The 21,164-nt window shown below is 40.7% G+C and overlaps 1 protein-coding gene across 1 annotated transcript in view; it reads left to right on the top strand.

The window, feature by feature from the left end:
• Positions 1-21,164, top strand: part of LOC145419116 (adhesion molecule nephrin-like) — a 322,976-nt gene that overhangs the window by 206,002 nt on the left and 95,810 nt on the right. The gene's annotated exons all lie outside the window — the stretch shown is intronic.

Here is a 21,164-nt window from a genome sequence, read left to right as displayed (position 1 = left end):
TGTGAGTCACGAGTTGACATACATATTGTGTGTGTGTGTGTGTGTGTGTGTGTGTGTGTGTGTGTGTGTGTGTGTGTGTGTGTGTGTGTGTGTGTGTGTGTGTCTGCGTGTGTCTGCAGACTCTAAATGAGTCATCAGTTATTATGCATTTGTTTGAGCGTCATTGTGTATGTGTAATAACGTGTGAACAAGGAGAAAGTGCAGGTGTTATATGTGCACATGGCATGTGTAATCAGAGACAGTGAGGTTGTTTAATCATATTGTGTCGAGAACGGCCAGACAGCCAGCCAGCCAGAGAAAGGCGACGGGGAAGAGTAAAGGTCATGTATATTTAAGTCGCGTGCCGAGGGCGGTCGGAGTATACAGAGGTGCAAAAGGTGAGTTTTCTCTTACTGCATCAACAGGAAATGCATTATCATTTTTCTGTCACAACAAAAAGGGAAACTCTGCTCTCACGCAACGAGCTGAACTATTGCGCTTAAAGTATAATGACCTGCTTTGGCACAAATTATTCCGGAATTTTACAGTGGTAGTTAAGGGTAAAAGAGGGGACTACAGAATATATCTCTGAAAGAGTTACAGAATATAGTTACAGTAGAAAACTACATATTGTATTTCAGATATGGGGATTACCTTTAAAAAAAAAAAAGAATGTGGAATTTATAGCCAGTAAAAGAATAGTGAATATTTTATCAAAGCGTAAAGCTACGCAGTTTCTTGACAATCAGTAAAGCTGTTCAGCCTACTGGCAAAAACAGAAAGATCCAGAATTAAGTGCCATATAAAGAAAACCGGAGATTATTTTGCCAGGAAAAGGTACTGGATATATACATAAAAAAAGTCTTGAAAATACCTGACAAAGTTAAGGTTATAAAAGCAACCAAAACATGGGTGTCTAAATTAAATACATATACAACATAAATAAATGGCAAAAAAAAAAAAAAAAAAAAACCAGCACTGTCAGATATAATTCCAATTGAAAATCACTACAGATAAATAGAAAAAACAAGAAATGAAGATGAAAGTCAACAGAAGAAACAGAAAAAAAGCTACTGACAACAAGGGTGTGAGCGGCAAGCAGACTGAAGTAAGCATGAGCCGAGGGTGACTGCAGCCCGGAGCTCAGCAGTGGCAGTGGTCGATAGTGGCTTGGGACTCGTGGCCGGGTTTTTCTGTCCACCGTCAGTTGTGTATTCGCCTCTTGTCCTCACCACTTCTGCCTCCCCCTCCCTCATCTCTGTCTCTCTCTCCTCCCTATCCCCCTCTTCTCTCCTCCTTCCTCGTCCTATATTTCTCTTCTTTCTCCCCCTCTCCTCTCATTCCTTCCCCTCCCCGACACTCCCGTCCTGTCCTTCCTCTCTCCTTTCCTCTCCTCCACTCTCCTCTTGTCTTAATTCTCTCTCTCCTTCTTCACTCCTTGCTTGCACTGCGTTTCTCGTACCATGCCTTCCCTTCACGATCTCCCCCCCCCCCTCTCTCTCTCTTATAATCCTGCTCTCATTCCTCCATTCTTTCCCTGCTAACCCAAACTCTTCCCCGGCCTTTCTTCTTTATTACTCCTGTCATTCCTTCCTCCTCTTCTTCCTTGCTTTATCCCCTCCTTTACTCACTTCTTCACTTCTTCCTAGCTTTTCTCCTATCTTCCCTCTCCCCATTCCTTTGACCTTTCTCACAACTTCCTTGCTTTATTACTCGCTCCCTGTCTTTCTTCACTCTTTCATTCTCCTTCACTCTTCTACCCTCGCTCACTTCTTTCTTGCTCACTTCTTTCCCTCCTTCCGCATTACGGCCCCCTTCACTTTTTTCTTATTATCTTTCACTCTCTCGTTGCCCTGCTTCTCTTCTTCCATGCGTTTCGTCACAATTTCCTCACTCCTTCATCATCCTTACTTCATTTTTCTTCCTTGCTCCTTCCCTCCCTCTCTTCCTCATTCTTTTCCTTTCCCCACTTCGTTCTTACCCTTACGCCTTCCCTTCTCTTCCTTGCTGCTTCACCGCTCTTCTTCACTCTTTTTATGTCCACCATTGTTCCAAGACCTTTACAACACCTCCCTCGCCTTTCCTCACCTCTTTCTTGCTCCTCGGTCTTCCATGCCCCTAAACTCTACTATATCTTGTTTCCATCGGTTCCTTACTTGTTTTTTACAATAAGGATCCGTCGCCTCTTCAGCTCTGTTATAATTTTCCATGCCTTTCCTAAGCTGTCTGTGTTGTATACTGATCGCTTCATCTTAATTCCCTCCTTCTCAATGAGTTTACCTTCGATGTCCCATTCATTCCTATAGTGGTTTCAACCAGATGACGGGTGTTTGAAGTTTGTTCTTGTCACAGCCGGACAATTATATTCATCATTGGATAGATCTTTATTAGTGAGGGAGCTAACGAAGGCTGTATCTTACCCTTCCAGTTTAGGGAATCTCTCATAGACAGGATAAAGTGTCGAATGATAGCAAGAATAAAGAAGTCAGGTGGTAGCAAGAAAAAATACAAGTCACTGCGCTGAAAGAGTTAAATATTCACTTGAATCTATCTCGCAGCCATTGTTTTATTTAGAGTTCGTGAGCTGTATGCAAATTAGGAGTTACGCTAACGCTTCTTACCTGCCAGTTTATTTCTGCTTAGGTCATGTTAATAATGCCGTGTGTATTATTCATACAGTTTTTATGTACTGTATATCAAAGAGTCGTATGATATACAGGAAAATATACTGGTTTATAAAACAAAATAGATCGCGAGGGAGGAGGTGCTTGAAAGCCTCCTAAGTTCGCAAGAATAAGACCTTTAGAATGTAATCCCTCCCGACCCATCATCCTTCCGTCCAACATTCCTTCCGCGCAACCACGTCTCCTTCCAGCCACCACCCGCCTCCTCCAGCTCCCCTTGCGTTCTTCTCTCAGTTATTTCGCATCCTTTCCTTTAGCTCACATTCTCAGCCAACTATTCATCCATCCACTGAATCCTCTTGTTCTTTTTATTTAACTCTTAGACGACAAAAGGCCACTCCTAATCTGAATAACATCGCCTAGAAACAGGCAGTGTAACGATGATACCTCACATCCCGAAAGGTTACTGGAGCTATTTTTAATCTTTTGACGTCGAGAGCTTACTACTAAGCTGAATAATATCGTCTGACGGTAGGAAGACCAAACGGTTACTATATCTCACGTTCGTCCTGAGAGGGTTAAGAACATAACTAGATGCTACCCAGTCTTTTTACCTTAATTTTCTTGACAAAAATATACAGCAGATATCATAGAGACCAAGAAAGGGAGTCCCCCTAAAAGTAAAGCACGTACGTAGTTAGTCATAAAATGTGCCTGATTCATTCGCACCATGTACTGGAACAATCTTAGGAAAGGTGGTGGTTAAGTGGTAGATCAGTGAAGTGCTGACCTAATATACTGTATGAGAGATGGATCCAATCTGAGGCAGGGAATAGTTTATGGACGCGAATTTCGTTAAAACAAACTTCATTCATCTGTAACAAGACTCAACGACACGCCACAGAAACTCCATCGCGGATAATATTATGTCGACGATGAGTATTAGCGCCGAAGTTCTGACACGTACAGGTGGGCTGCGGTCATGGTTCATGTAGGACTGCTGGGCTTTAGGAAAAGGAAGCTGGATACGAAAAAAGAAACCCATGACTTCAATCGTTTGGCACACGTGGCCACATTCAGATTCAGCTGCTGTTTTACGGCACATCCTCCGACTGCCACAGCAGTCCTTGAATACAAATTTTTGGATCTCCAGTTCTTCATCTATCGCGAATGGAAGTCACGTATTTTCTCTGTCTTTTATAACATTGTTATGGGATTTTGGTGGCACGTAAGGGACTTGGTAACACTGATTATCCAGCTGAATGGCTTCAGTATGACATTTTCTTGCAACCGATATGGCACCTTAAAGACTTTAATATGGCACCTTGTTGACGCTGATATGACACTTTCACAACAGTGATATGGAACCGTCACGCACTAATATGGCACCTTCATGACACTGATGACACATTCATGACACCTACGTGGCACCTTCATGGCACTGATATGACAATTATGACACTGACCTGACACCTTTACTACACTGGTATTTCACCTACTCAATATTCATATGGTATCTTTACGACTTTTCTAGAGCGCCGATATGGCACTAGTCTGGCACCTTGATGGCACCGACATGGCATCTTGATGACAATGATGTGTTCCCTGAGATAAATGTGCTTCTAAGATGCGCATTCCCTGAGATGAGTGTTCCCAGAGATGAGTGTGCTTCTGAGATGACTGTTCCCTGAGATGAGTGTTCCCTAAGATGGGTGTTCCCTGAGATAAGCCTGCTTCTGAGATGAGTGTTCCCTGAGATGAGTGTTCCCTTTAGAATGTGTGTTCCTAGAGATGAACATACCCCTGGGATTAGTGTTCCCCTTAAGACGTGTGCTCTTCTAGATGAGTATTCCCGCGAGACGATTGTTCCTCTAATTTAGATTCTTCCCTTACCTGAGTTCTCCTGACGTGAGCACTACCTAAACCGGACTCACTTTAATAAGCACCGCCTTATTTTTACTGCAACTTCAGTAAGGACCACCTCACACCTGACTGATACCTTGGCATGAGCGCTGTCCTCACTAATAAGCATTCTGAGCTGACTGGCACTCCGGCACTGACCCTGAGACTGACGTTCAAAAGGACGTGAGATGGATTCCAGGCCACGAAAGGGAACAGTTTTGGGTTGCATATCGCTAAATTAGGTTTAATTGATGTTCCAGACTACCCATCGACATGTATACTGTGAACATCCCCACTTACAGCATCACGCAAATACTGAATGATACAGCTTTAACGTGTCTTGAGTAAAGATGATCGGCATTAATGCCTTAGTGGTGACATGGGAAGGTGTTTGATGTCGTCTTTTGCGTGTAAGAGGAATGTTTAGCCTTGAATTAACTACTAGTCAATACCCGGAGTCGGGGAAGGAAAATAAAAAATGTCCCCACTTTTTTCCTCTCTCTTCCCCAGCGTTGACCTCGCGTCTTGAAACCCGATCCTTGGCAGTTCAGCGCGGGTAATGACCGGGTTCCCTGCATGACTCTTTGAGGGAAAAAGCTGCGGAACATGACACGGGTGCTGTTATTTGCCTGGGCATGGTCAGGCACCTGTGACTTCAGGATCTCACCACGAAAACCTCCTCAGCTGAAAATATGACCTCAGATCGTAAATTGCTTATGTAGCCACGTTGGCTTGGATTATTACAACATGGATTATTGGTTTTCAGACTGTACACTATTGTATGACATGTAATGGCTAAAGTGCTTTTGAGCTGACTTGGAATATGTACTTACGGTACATTTGCAGGCCATGGGAAATGTAGAATTGAGATTATCTTTTTTTTTTTTTTTTTTCCCCCCAAATTTTAGCAGTTCACGGTGGCAGTGTCATAAGTCATAGAGAAATTTGTAAAAACTTTCGAGTGTAAGGACTGACTATAGGGGTGAAACGTGGCGTTGCTGTATGGATGAAGAGAAGTACGCTGAGATGGTAAAGACATAGCTATTCAAAGACTAAGCATACGGTATATTCAGTGCCAAGTAAAATCTTGGTGAGACTGAAGGTACATTTAGGAAAGGAGATCGTTGTAATGTGGGAGAATAAAGTGGAACAGTTCAGTGCTGAAGAACATGGAAAGAGAGGGAGAAAGTGACAGAAAGAGGGAGAGGCAAACATATAAGGACAACGTAGCTTGAAGGCAATTGTTTCACTATATAAGGTGGTTGCTAGTAGGGGACAAGACCTCAGAGAAGATAATGGTGATGACTTTTAAAGAGTACTTTTTGCATTTCCTCACTAGGACATTACTTACCTCTTTAATGAATGATCCTTTTGGATTGCACTTCTGCACCAAAAATTAATATCATTACTATGCTTTGAATTTTCTGGGGTAAGTTATTTAGTTCCCTGTGAGTTTCGACTCTTTTGCGTGATCATTTTACCATTTTATAATGTGTGCTTTTCTCTGACTGAAATGTTTAGCAAATGTTTTCGTTACTGGCATCGTGTTATAAAAGGCAGTTCTGTGATACCCTTTCCCCGAAGTAGAGGAACCTCCACAGCGATAAACTCCTCTAAACAACTTCCTTGTTGGTACTGTAGAAATTCTTAATTTTACTTCAAGGAGATATTATCACAAACCCATATTATTTTATCTCATGTTATATGAAACTGCAGTCAACGTCAAGTTGAAGCTCAGTATTTGTTCTCTGGTGTTGCGTCGTAGCTGATCAGATGCGCGCCTTTTCACACAGAGGGTCTTTATGTATGATATATTAGGCCCTGTGTGTCGGTAGTCTGGTGGTGTTTTTACGTCCCCACACGTGCGCCTCTCGTGTTACAGCTTCTCCACTACCAAGGGTCAGAGTCTCGTTGGCCAAGAAGGTATACCAGCATCTGTTTCTTACGTTTTTATCCCTTTCACATACTGCAGATCAGTATGTTACTGATGTCTTTTATTGGCGACATGGTTTACAAAAAATGTAATGAAAGAGTCTTAACATGCCCTATCCAATAAAAGACTGATAAGCAAGAGACAGTAGAAAGTTTCTTCTCACTTTTCTTTGTTAGAGCTGCTGGGGTTTTGTTTGTCTTGCCCACAACAGCCCCTTCTTTGTGCCATGTTTTAGTCTGGCATAATCCCCCTCACTACGTTGCTCTTGTCAGTTGATTTTATGAAACTTCTGAAGGAACGCTGTTAGGGACAGGTTTATTAAAGGCAGTGTCTAGCCCCTTTAGTATGGAAAGTCTCTCACAAGTTGAATAAAATCATGAAACGTAATAGAAATATGAAAAACACGTCTTTCTAGTGTATTGGCAAAGGAGACTTCGTAGAAATTGACCCATAACTATTTGTACTGATTATTCTACCTCGATATTCTCGTGCTTGTAATAAACACCATTTTAATATCGTCCTAGTCTATATCAGTATCTTAGATGATATACTCCCTTCATTACAAGGCATTTTTTTCTATTCAATTGTTGCTATCTCCAGACGATTTTTTTTTCTTTTAGCTTGAGTGCCTTCTTGAAACTGAGTTTATATATAAAATTCATCAACTTCTTCAGTACAAGGGCACTCTGCAAAGTTAAATAAAATAGTCTTGTAACAAGAGGGATAAAATAAAAATGGCATCTTGGTGCAGAAGGAATTAAAGCGTACCGTGCAAAATTAACAGCTTAGGAAGAGATGTTGCTAAATCCCTAATCCAACCAGGCTACGACCCCATCACATTCCCCTGAATCATGGTCTTATTTTTAGCGCTTGTAGTACGATGACGGCTTCTATATTTTCTTCTTGACAACACCTACGTAGAGAAATTTCCTAGTAAAGAGGCTTTTTAATTCGCAGAGCGAACTAGTGTGATAGTATCTAGAATGTCGTTTAAAAGACGCCATCGTAGTGACGCAGACCAGTTCAGTGACGTTTTTTATACTTTATTTTGTCTACCAGTGGACGTTTTGTATTCGGATTAAGAAGGACCCTCCTGATTGCAGGGATTGAAATGTCCTGTTACTTCCTTCACGATATGTTTTGTTCCTGCTTCCGCCGGAGTATTTTACACAACTCAGGAAAGACGTCATCACAGTGAAGTGGGTAATCTCTTCAGTTTAGTGATGTCTGTTATTATACTTGTTACCTCCGTAGTATTCTATTTAGATTTGATGAGACTTCTTTCAGTGAAGGGGCAAATGCGTCCTACATCAGACCTTCCCATTTTGAGAAGTCTGTCCAAACTTGAACGAAATTCTCAGTGGAGCCGACTGGATATATTGATGCCCCCACGTGAAGGCGCCCCTCTCTAGCACCACAGCAACGTTAGAATGAAGAAGACGTTATCGGATGGAATGGGTTAATATCCTTCACTTGGCGCCTGGGAAGTCTGGCGTTACTGTCACGTCCCCACGCTTCCTTTCTCGAGTTACTGCTTGTCCGCCAGTCAGTCTCCCCATAAATTATCAGAAGTGCCGTCAGTGTGTTTATCGTCTACATCACAGTTAACTCATTGTCTTTACTGCGCCTTTAAAGAACGAAACCACCGTGTATTTTTCTTTCTTCTTTGTTTTTTAAGCTGCTCTTAGCCCGTTCACTCTAACGACGTATTAGTTTCGTTTAGTCTTGTTGCTTCCAGATGATTTGAAGATAAGATTAGTACTGAATGGATTAATAAAGGCTACATCTCAGTTCAGTGCGCCTGTCCTATGCCGTATAAAAGGGTATGGAAATAGCAAAAATATTAGTTGTGTTAGGTGAAATCCCAGGCTTATCTGAAGTGTGAACCCAGTGGACTGAAGGCTTGTTTCTCTTCTCCTGCAGTCCACCATTCTTCTTTTGAAACACAGAGTAGTTAAAGGACGTTTGTATAACCAGGCAGTGTCACCACATGAAAGCGTCCCCCTCCAGTGAAGTAGTTAATGCCGTCCAGTTTCCCCATAAATCACCCGAACTGCTGTCTCTGTGTTTATCTTCTACTTAGCAGTCAGCTCATTGTCTTCAGTTGACCTCTTAAACCACGTTCTTGTTTTCAAAGGCCGCTCTTAATGCCCTCCCTGACGGCCACTTTGATCACAGTGTAGTTTAGTTTGTGTATTCACCATTTGCATTGCTGCCTTCTTGTTGTTTATATGCCATTCATTATGTTTGCTAGCCTTCGAATCAATCTCTTGTCTTGTCTGTAGATTATCTTTATAGTATGCCTCTTAAACAACGATCTTGTTATTTTAATACTCCTCTAAATGCCCATCAGCTTTCTCAGCAATCGTTTCAATAGACGTGTTTGTTTAGTTTACCCTTGCTAACCCCAGACGGTCTTATTTAGCTTAGGGGAGAAGTCTTGTTGTGAAAGGGGTTAAAGATGGTTTTATCCAACCCATCCAGTTTGATAAGAATTTTGTGAGTAAAGTCGTTTGGAGATAGCAAAAAAATAACAAATTATGTTCTCTGGGCGAAAGGGATTAAATAATGATTCTGTGAGACATCCTTCAGTATGTTTTTCCCAGCCTCCTCCTCAATCTCTTGAATTGTGTGTGTGTGTGTGTGTGTGTGTGTGTGTGTGTGTGTGTGTGTGTGTGTGTGTGTGTGTGTGTATTATCTTTATGTGCAGTGCATTTCTAATAAATCATGTTCTTGTTACCAGGATACACGTTTTCCCAACAGTAACTCGTGTTGTAGTTTGTGTACTTAAGTCGTGCAGCCTCAGTTTCCATTTATGGTGTGGCATTATAGTATATGACGTTATTATTAAATTTTATATCCATGAAGAGAGTGTATGGCTTTGGTATATTAAATTATGAATAAACGAGGTTTGACTGCTGAGAAGGCAAAACAATTGACGAGAGACTCAGATGGATAGATGTAGTTTGTATGGAAACGCACTTAACAGTTTTGTGCCTTTTATTATAACTCGGCACGCAGAGGCTTTATGAATAACTTACCTGGATTGAACCTCAGGCCTCTGAGATGGGCTGATAATACTAAAGGACTGAGTTATGAGTGAATGAATGTATGATCAATGCCATTGGATACGTTGCTTCTAGTTCTCCCACTTCACTTAGCGACAGGAAATGGATTGGCATGATGAATGGATGTATCCCCTCGTATTAGCTGTACCACGAAAGTCGAAGGGTCTGTTCATCTCTCTACTGAATTACACCAATTGCTGTGACGCATAGTACCACTATGGCAGATTTATTTTTTTATATATAGATAGTATACCACTCTCTCGTTCATATTCTACTTTCTCCATACCACAACTTTGAGTAATGCTCCTTCTCCTTTACGTATGCATCTCACTTGAAGTCTCCTTATCTCGTGTACAGTCTTCGTCAAAAGTAATGTCATCTACCACTACCTTCATCTCCACCCCCGAAAGCTAAACCTCCGTTCTCTCTCTGTCCCTTAGTAATCCAAACTATTACTTGTTCTACCACTGATGAAGTGCGTCTCTTTGGTGTATCGGATTAACTATTTTCGCATTGGCAGGGTTCACGGTAAGGGCAGCATTGACGCCACAACTGTGGATGACTCTTCAATACTTCTTCACATGACCCTCTTATCTGAGCACCACAGACGCTAATTAGGCTTGACCTAGTTGTAGCTTAATGACCTCCTCCTCCTCCTCCTCCTCCTCCTCACCCACATCCAAAACACTCCGTGTTTACTTTCATGGTCAGTGGAGCGACTTTTATAGCCACGTATCAGGGGAGGCCCAAAATCAGGCGGGTTTATCTTCATTAGGAGTTGGCCGCCCCACCACCGCTCCGCAGCGGCCAGTGTTGATTGGCTGATAATTGCTGCTCGAAGTTAGGGCTTGCGTGACTAGAGACCTTGGGAGATCTCAGTGTAATCTGATCTATTACCGTGAAGCCAGGTGCATTTCACACTTGCCTTGGTTCTTCTCTCACTGTATCTCTTATTTGGTTGGAATTTGATCTGCGTGACTAGAGACCTTGGGAGATCTCCGTATAACCTAATCAGATAATGCGAAGCCAGTTCAGTGTGCATTATTAGGCACTAGCTTGATTTATTTCGTACTTCACATGTTTTTAACTGTTACTATTTATTTTTCAATGTTGCTTCGAGGATGGTCTGGGTGGCTAGAGACCATGAGAAATCTTGGTATAATCTGAACTGTTCTATGAAATCGCATTATTATGATTTAGGAGTTATAAGTGCAATCTTGCAGTAATAACCCCAGATAACAGCAACTTACTTCATATTATTCGTACCATTCTTAATGGTTTTGTTCCTGGAGTGAGCAGTTTGGGAGTTCTTAATTTAATTTGAGCTGTTACTCTGAATTCGAAGTATTGTGACATGCAAGTTACAGTGTGGGTTGCAGTATGGGCCACTGATATCAATTAATTACTTTAGATTATTCGTCTTTCTCTAATTAGTTTTCTTCTGGACAACATAGTGTGGAAGATCTTAAATAACTGTAACTGTTACTGTGAAGCCAGATTATTTTGAACTATGAGACAAAGATAATCGTAATACAGTTGAGATATTTCGTTCCTGATGAATGATAATTGTTGTTGCGAGTGAGGTCTACGTGACAAGAGACTCTGGAATGTCTGAATATAATGTGAATTGTAAATGTGACGTCGATTTGGTGAGAACTATACTCTTTTCACTTTATCGTGGCCCCAAATTGCCATCCCTCCATCTTGAGTGCTGAGTTATGACAGTAGATTAACACATGATGCTAGTCACGAAAATGTGTTGCAGGAAGGATGTTGAGCCATAGTATTTACTTTTTTTTTTTTTTTCACTGAGCTACCTGAAATAAACTGTGAAAGGATGAAAATCTGTGTCAAGTTAAAGTGGGTAAGCTATAGTAGACAATGATATAATTAACCTGAGTTCTTTCACACTGTTGGAGGGAGCTTGGTGTGAGTGAGTGGGGACTATGGGAATTTTGAATATAATATGAAATGCTACTGTGAGGCCAGATTTCTCGTGCTTTAGTAGCTTTATTCATCACGGTTTATTGACAGTGTGTTTCTCATGCAATGTCTGCATTAAGCGAACGGAGGCTTTGAGAGATCTTTTGTTACTGAAAATTACTGTGTGAAGCCAAGTTAGCGTGAATTATTAGCAACACAAGCTTTTTCGTCCTGCCTGGTTGATAATTGTTGATGGGATATTGGTTTACGTGACTAGAGGCTTTGGAAAGTTGTATAATCTGATCTGTTATTACGGAGTCCAATTAGTGTGAATATTGGACTTCATTTAACTTATCTATCGCTGTTTGTTGCTGTGGATTCAGTAACAAGAGATTCCGGAAGATCTTATAAAATACTGTTATTGTGAAGCAGAATTAATGGAAAATATTAGAAGGAATAATAAGAACTTGAAACTTTTTTTATGTATCACACTTGCCGTCCTTTTTTTCTGCTAACATATTTTGCTTGGCTAGTGACATAGGGTCCTATAGTCTAAACTGTTACCGAAAAACAAGTGTGTGTGAAATATTAGACAGTGAATGATATTAATTATGTTTTTCGTACACTCTTTACATATCTAGCACCGTATACCGATTTTGTGTGCTTGACTAGGTAATTTAGAGATCATAATTCTGATCTGTTATTGTGAGGTCAGATTAATATGAAATATTAGGAACGTAATAATGCCAGACTTTTGATTATTTTTTGTAGTAAACTATTTTTTTTTCCATTAGTTGGTGTTCTTGCCTCGAGATTATTTAGATAAGATAACTTGAACTTTTTCTGCGAAGCCAGATTGGTCTGAATTACTCGGCACCAACATGAACTTTTACGTGTTGCTCTTGTTTGTCTTTCACCACCTACTGTACTTGCAGTGTGTGGATTGGTCGACTACAGCCTTGGCAGTCTTAAAACTTGACCGTTTATTATGATTTCTTGGCTGCTGATGTTTACTAGAATAGATTCTTTACTGCTGAGGATAAGATCCTCGTAGCTAGAGAAATCCGGAGAGTCTGTAGCTTTTGTTGTTGGTGGTGTCCTCATGTAATTTATTTTTGCTGTGCAGATACTTTTATTCAGCACAAGAGACTTTTCACACTGTACTTGTTCTGGTTCCACTATCACCTACACTACTTGGGCACTTACCTTAACTAACAAGAGCTGTCTGGTAGCAGCAAGAATGAAACAGATAATATGTCCTCGTGTTGAACAGGCTCATTGGAATTGAAATATCTGCAATAATATAAAGAAAAGATTATAATTAGGGCAGTCTTTCCTCCTCTACAGATTTTATCAGCCACTTTCTCCTTGGAAAATTGATTTGCTTGGCGAGAGAGAGAGAGAGAGAGAGAGAGAGAGAGAGAGAATCTTAATCAGAAGAGGTTCTAATGGTCACATTAGTGTTTATTGTCAGCCATAAATAGTAACAGCGATGTTTTTTAGTATTGTATATATATATATATATATATATATATATATATGTATGTATGTATATATATATATATATATATATGTATGTATGTATACACACACACACACACACACATATATATATATATATATATATATATATATATATATATATATAAGCTTGTACTCGAAGCCTCTTATCTGTCGTTCTCCAGGCTTCGTATTTTGCCGTTCTCAGCGATAGAAATACTTTTGCATTCTGCCGAAGAGTCATTTCCTAAACGGAATGGATGTTTGATATTGCCCTTTACCACACTGTTTCTCATTCCTGGAACCTCATTTTCTCATCCTTCAAACCTCTTATTTTCTTCTTTCTCCCCGGCAGAAGGATTGTGTGCATTTCTTCGACAGTTTATTTTTACCAGTGACCGAATGTATGATATATTCTCTCCTTACACCAACACCATTTCCTTTTCCTTGAAACCACAGTTTATCATACTTAAGCTCATATTTTCCTCTTTCTCCTCGTCTTAAATACCTGCACTTCTATAAATAATTTCGACTACGAGCTGGTCTTGCGCTAGGATATGCTTCTTCTTTATGGCAGCATCATCTCATTACTTCAGTATGGTTTTTACAGCCTCCTAGTCTTTTATTTCCCCATACTTCTCAGCAGAATGACTGTGCATTCCCGCCATTACACGTTTGTGCGATTGACTTTATCTGATTTACAGTAGTCTCTATGAAAACGCAATCTCTTGTTTTTAAGACGTCATTGTTTCATTCTTCCCTAATCAAGTACTCCGTGCCGTCCTCCGATCAGTCATTTCCATCACTAACTGGATGTGTGGTATAGACCCTCCGTATGGCAACACATTTTTCATTTTTGAAACCTCATTTTCTGTTCTCCAAGTTTAGTATCTCCGATTTCTCTCCAGCATTCATCCAATAACCCATTTATGTCCAGATGTCAGGTTGGCAACAGTATCTTGCGTTTTTGTAACTTCATTTGCTTATCCTTCAAGGCTCGTATTTTCCTCACACATCTCACCAGAAGGAAACTGCTCACTTCCTCGATAACTGATTTTCATTACAAACTGGATGTGTGATGCAAATCTTCTTTATGCCAACAGAATCTCATCTAAACCAAAACTCATGACTGAAAATATTGTACATTATGCCCATTGGGAATACAGTAACTAATGTTAAAGTCGTTAAGAGTAATCAGCGCCATTCATATACTATACTGTATAACCATCACGAAACACATGATATGGGCTGTTGTATGCTTTAAGGAAGGGGGAGTTCATATCGCATTTCATCTTCTGTTATAATCGTCCGTACTTACTACTGACGGTGTTAAAAGTTCTGCTCACTTGCTTTTTATTAATTTGGTAGATGGAATATCAGAGTTACATCGACTTTTTACTGAAGAGAAATACCAGCCGCCATTTGACCAGAATGTTCTACAAAATGTCAAAAAACTATGTGCACTTCTGCCGAAAAATCGGAACCAACAAATGAAATTCTAGTCTAAAGACTAAACTATGATTGCTAAAGTCGTCTCCCACTAACCTTTAAGCTTTCAGGAATTCCACGCAACCTCTGTATTTTTAAGTATTCTTAATGTCTCCGCACAATAACATTTAGCCTAGGGAGACTTTCTAGCTGAAAAAGTTAGCTATAGCCCTCACTAACCTGTTCACTGCGAGAGATCATCCCTTAGATAAATTAAATCGTCTGGAGGTGGCAATAGTAAGATAAAAAAAGAATAACCCCACTGAAGGTGTTGAGGTGTCAGTGAAGAAGAATGTGTCGTAGTCTTTTAATCTCCACAATTCCATACTCAACCACAACCATAGTCGATAGCAACCGTAGTGAATCGCCATCATGGTCGAACAACATTATTGTCGACGGCAGCTATTGTTGGCTACTACCATAGTCGACCACCCCTAATGTCAACCGTCACTACAGTCAACCGTCACCATCGCCAACCTTCACCCTATTCGACCGCCACCACAGTACCGTAGATGACCAGTACTACGGACGATCGCCATCATAGGCAAGAATCACCACAAACGACTTTGATCTGACGACCCCCATTCCAGATATTTTTCATGTGTTACGGCATTATCAGTACTCACCATTACAGACTACCGCCACCAAACCACCACCACTACCACAGCGACCCCCTCAATAAATACAGCCACAAACGACATCTACAGAAATTACCCACGACTGACTACCATTAGAGTCAACAATCACCGCAGACGAACCCACACTAAATTGCTGCTATAAACGACTTTAATAGTAATTACTCACCACATACCACCATCACAGACGACCCCCCAGCTAAATAACCACCACAAACGACTTCCACAATGAACCACCACATACCACCACCTGTGTCAACAACTACCACAGACGATGACCCTGACCTAACGACCCTGCAGCCCAGTTGTTGTTTCCCCCCTTGCGTTACGACTTCATCAGCTCCCACCATTTACGAGCCTCAAACAACTTAATAAGAGGATTTTCCGGCAGTGAGTGGAGTTAACTGCGTAATTTTCCCGAATTTAATAGATTATTTTCAGCACGAGAGCTTCCTTGTAATTAGTGGACACAGAGGTGGACCTGACTCCTTCATGATGCTGGGGAAAAGTGAGTGTTAGCCTGCGTGTCTGAGGTTGATAATAGCTCAATGTGAACCCAGTGGACTACAGGATGAAGATGCCCCCCTTCTACAGGCCACCATCCTTCTTTTGGAGGGTAGGGAGGGAGATGAGGGGCGACTGTGTAACCGGGCAGAGGGGCATCTCGGTTATATCGGTGCCACCACATGAAGGCGTCCGTCTCCAGTACTTGTCTGAGATTAGAGTGGTGGGTGTCGAAAGAATGGCAGGGACGTGTTGTGTGCAGCATGCGAGGCTTCGTAGCATCTCATCTTTACCAATTTATTCTGTATAATACCCCTTAGCATTCTCTTGTAGGTTAATTCTATCTTGTTAATAATGACCTAGTTCCTATCAGTAACATTCATGGAGATACGGAGTTACAAAATTTCCAGACTACTTAGATTACGACCATCAGAGTTTTCTCCCCCCCCCTCTCCCCTCGACGCTGGACGTGACATGATAATCCGTTCTCTGAGGGCCGGCAGCCCTCTAGCGTGCCACACACCATCCCTTAGTTCGTACTGAAAACAAACCAGGGTTCCCTCGCTCAGGACTGGTGTGATGATATTAAATGGGGTATATTTATGACACTTCTGTAGGAAACCTAAGTTTTAACAAAACTCAAATAATCAAACTGTTCCATATCTCAGCCTGGGATCGAATTCAGTTTTTTTGAGACAGGAGATGGGTATGAGAGTTGTGTCACGGCATGGTATAGGAAATGTGTACTGTCATGAAAAAGATAAAAATAAGAAGGAAGTCCTTTTTCTGGGGTCGGAGTGTTGGATGTAAGAATGTAGAGCCGGTGGTGCGTGAGTTAGCACATTCAGCATATAACAAGAAAGAACCCGAGTTCGATTCTAGTGGAAGTCAGAATCTTTTACAAAGTTTGTTTTCTTGCCTCTGCTCACCCGGCAATGAAACTAGGGATCATTATGCAGTCGATAGGCAGAGACCTAACTCGTCTTCTAACCACTAGACTACCAGGCACCTAAAGTAGTGAAAACAGCTTCATTAACCGTGTAGGTGAGAGGTCTCTCGTATGCTGATTTAAATTGATTGAATTGCAAAATCAAATAATTAACAAATTATCACACTGATGGAGTTTAAGTTCCGACAAGAGGCGAAGCACATTCTTTTACTGTATATTATATAATTGAAGGGGCGTGCACAGTTTACCTCTGGATTTCTTATGTTTTTATTGTGAAGTAAGTTTTACCCATTTCATTTATATCAGCTGTTTGAATAACAGCTCATAAAGTGCAGTAATTCAGTTGCCATTCCTAAGATTAATTGCGTGCAGTAGTCTGGTTGTTGCAGCTGTTGCTGTTGCTGCTGCTTTTGCTGCTGCTCGTGTTATCGTTTTTGTTGTTGTTACAGCCTCTGGCTCATTTGAATGCGAACCCGACGAACTGCAGGTTGAAGTTACCTTCTCCTTCAGTCCATCATCCTCTTGGCAAAGGCTGGAGTGGCGGGAGGAACGTTTGTATTACTGGCCAGCAGAGCTACACAACTAAATCTGTGCCACCACAGGAAGGTGTCCCTCACCAGCACCTACATAGTATGGTAATAGCAGGAATGAGTTGAGATCATGTGTTATCTTGCTGAGTGAGGTAGGGCTTGCTCAAGTAGAGATATGCACAGGCATTGATAGACTGGAGGATTGATTAATAGACAGACAGACAGACAAGCCACGGAAGTTCATTAGTACAGAATTGGGAAACTTGAGTGGTAAAGCCATGTGTAGGAACTGCCTGGAGGGACAACCACACACACACACACACACACACACACACACACACACACACACACACACACACACACACACACACACACACACACAGCTCTGGTACACATGGCTGGTCTCCTTTGTTATAGTCACGTAACCAGACCTTTTGACCGGACGTATGTTGCTTTGTTAAATATTCTTTGTCGATATCAGTGTCTCTGCCTTTTTATTAGTATTAGACTTTCATTGTGTCTATCTCTGTTAATCGATCTTTGTCTGTTTATCTTTTTGAGTATCTGTATAGGAAACGATGCCATGTGCAGCAACTATGTGAAATAAATATAATATCATGGCATAGTTTTAAATATACCGGGTATCATTATCAATAGAATTCTTTATACAGTTTCTACGTAGTCTATCATATCATTCATAAGTATAGCCATATATATAAAACTCTCTCTCTCTCTCTCTCTCTCTCTCTCTCTCTCTCTCTCTCTCTCTCTCTCTCTCTCTCATTTATTGATCTTATCGTCTGGACAACAATACTATGTGTTGGTGCCATAGAGCAGCCTAATTTAACTTCCAAACGTCAAAATGTACAATCGGGAAATAAGTTCGTCCTATATTTCTACTTCATCCTTTCCACTACCTAATATTCCTAAACAAAGAGAGGTTTGGTGTGTATTTCTCTCCATAAATAATTCTTTTTGATATGATGCTTAAGGGAAGACCTGCCCTAAGTGTGCAGTAGATGTAGTGAAGTAATTAGAAAACTTATCTCTGTACAGCTGCGGACAATAATTCCCACTCCTAGGTACATTGATCTAGTATTGAATTTGAGGGGCATAAATAGATATAAAGCAATCATTCAGAAACATCATTTCATATGGAGCTCATTCCTAAATCCATTTTACTACATAAACACTGTCAGGTATATTACCACCCATCTAACAATGGGAGTTTGGAATGTTCAGACGTCCGAAAATGTACAGATAGTATTTTTGATATTCCACGACTTCTTCATCACACTTACAGCATGTTCATTTCGTGCATGTTTGACTCATTGTGTTAGAGAGTCATTTGTGAGGAGAACAGGATATAAGGGCCCTCTCAGATTAGAAACATAAGCCGCCAAAGAGCACCGAGAAATACTGGTGGAATATTTGGCCCACTGTTGTTCCTGACTGTATGCTGCAGGCCAATAGATAGAGCTGCTGTGATTTTCTGGCATGTCGGTACGCTTATGAAAGAAAGAGTAATAGCCAGTTCCATTCTATCCTCCTGCGAATTGTAGGCATCCGAGGCTAGACTTCCGTAATCTAATGAATTTAAATACATATGACCCTTTCTGGTACAACATGATCGAGAAACCTCCAGTCACTACTTGGGGATTAAATATACTGGTATACAAGGCCGTCACTCTGACTGGGGCGTTCTAACTACTAGAAAACAAATTAGTCAAATAACAGCATGCACTAGTGCCTAATAATATCACCCCCTTTTAAATACTGGGTTATACTGATTCCCATTCATAGATCTTCTTTGACGTACTGTAATCCGAACCTAAGATATCAGTCTTACCAGTTCAGTACTATATATAGTCGAAATTACTTCACATGACGAAACTGTTTCTAGGTGGCAATTGTATGAATTATATTTATTATAGTGTATAAACTGAATGTTCTTAGTTTCTCTACACTGTCTAAATTATTGTGTCAACAAAGCTGAAAGGAGTTAGGGATCTTCGTCAGTTAAAAAGAAAAAAGAAAAAAAAAAGAAGAAACGCGTTAGAGTCGGCCATAGTTGCACTACCTATTTACTACCTGCACACGATGACCCACATTTCCTCTCCCATTGGAACATACGGTGTATGTACAGTGTATTTTTCAATGCTGCTGATGTACTTATATTTTTATTACTATATATTCTGTTGAATGTTCATCTCCTCTTTCCATATTCCTATACAATTTTGTCGCAAACACGTAGAAGCATGAATAGGTTTATGTGGGTAGAGTATATCAATGACAGAACGCGTGTAGAACATCATATGTGTATGGAAGGTGTAACAACAGTGGAAAGAAAAATGTATGAACAGAAGCAGCCAACCACTCAAACGGATTATGAAATACTGGCCGAATACAATATACTTTTCTATGTCCCACTGTAACAGCATTGTTTATTAAAAATGTGTATTTTTTGGAAGGAAATCCATTTACTCTTTCACATATTACTTTGCTGTGAAAATGAAATTACGTGAAAAATGTTGACGGAGATTTGCCATACACTAATTTAGCGGCAGGTATATGAATGTGGGATCAAAGGTACCGATGATAAGGGTCAAACGGCCTTTGGGATGAAGGGAGATGTAATAAAATGACATATTACGTTGACTATAGGGTCCCCCCCCTCTCTGATAATGTTTATATTCTATAACTGCTACCGTCAGACGATTTTAGTCAGTTTCAGAGAGAGAGAGAGAGAGAGAGAGAGAGAGAGAGAGAGAGAGAGAGAGAGAGAGAGAGAGAGAGAGAGAGGCCTTTCGAACTGGTGAGGTCATATTCTGCCTCCATTTGACCTTCACAAAACAAGTTTATACATTTAATAAATAAAAACATTTAGAGACAGCGAAAGTAAAGCAGAAAAATAAAGCCTTGGTAGTAAAGGGTTGTACTTACCGGGGCCAAAACATTTCGAAAAAATATGTCATGTTAGTCCATTTATGTGCCGGGTTAGTGCAATTCGCTGTTGATTTTTGGAACTGGCTAATTATGCTGTTTCATGCAAATATTCCACTTTTGCGAGATAAAAAAATAGCAGTGTGTTTAAAAGCATGGACAATAGAGATAATTTTTTTTGCCTTTCTGATGAACTTCCTTGTAAAGAACTTGTAGAAAAAATAAGAGTTAGATTTCAATACCTCCCCCTCCCCCGCTCTCTCTCTGTCAGTCTGTCTGTCTGTCTGTCTGTCTGTCTCTCTCTCTCTCTCTCTCTCTCTCTCTCTCTCTCTCTCTCTCTCTCTCACACACACACACACACACACACACACACACACACACACACACACACACACACACACACACACACACACACACACACATTCTTCCCCTGTTTTATGTTCTTTCTTTCACTTCCTTCCTACTTGTTATCCTGCAATTAGAGTCACGGTAATGGGCCAAGTGTAGTGTTGACATTTTCTTCCTTTGTTCCTTAATCTTGTACAGGCCAATTTCGGCTTCTTGGGTTTCATTTGAAATTCGATTATAAGAAAAGGTTATAGTTGTTCTTTTCAGTGCCATCTGTCTAGGTGTTAGGACTCATATTATAATTACAAATCATAATAGATAAATAGATAGATAGAGAGACAGATAGAAGCAGCAAGTCAGATGATGAGAAGGTATTGTGTATGCGAGAATCGAGCAATGCTAAACATGCTTACACACTCTTAACTCAAGGAATGCTTTATAGGCACACGACAGCGCCTCGTGACCATACACACACATACACACATACTCACACACAGGCTTCTAGAACTTTCCAACAACAGTGTAACACACGTGACACGACCCCTGCTACACCAGAATTTAGGAAGCAGAGAGGCAGAAGGAGACAGGCCATAGAATCGACAGGTAGTAGGGAGAACGAGCTTAGCAACATGGAAGAGAGAGAGAGAGAGAGAGAGAGAGAGAGAGAGAGAGAGAGAGAGAGAGAGGGAGGGAGGTAGCTCGCGGGACTCTACTTAACTTCACTCGTGTGTGAGAGACGTTGTTAATATTTCCAAGACAAATAAAAATAGTCCCATACTATTCTTTACCTCTCCTGTCATTGCATGACAAATGGGAACCAAGATTATCTACTTACAAA

The sequence above is a fragment of the Coenobita brevimanus genome, chromosome 14 (genome assembly GCF_032717465.1).
Source record: "Coenobita brevimanus isolate Jiangsu-jjx chromosome 14, ASM3271746v2, whole genome shotgun sequence".
NCBI classification, from domain to species: domain Eukaryota; kingdom Metazoa; phylum Arthropoda; class Malacostraca; order Decapoda; family Coenobitidae; genus Coenobita; species Coenobita brevimanus.
The sequence above is the reverse complement of the archived record's forward strand: the minus strand, read 5'-3'. Positions and strand labels throughout refer to the sequence as shown.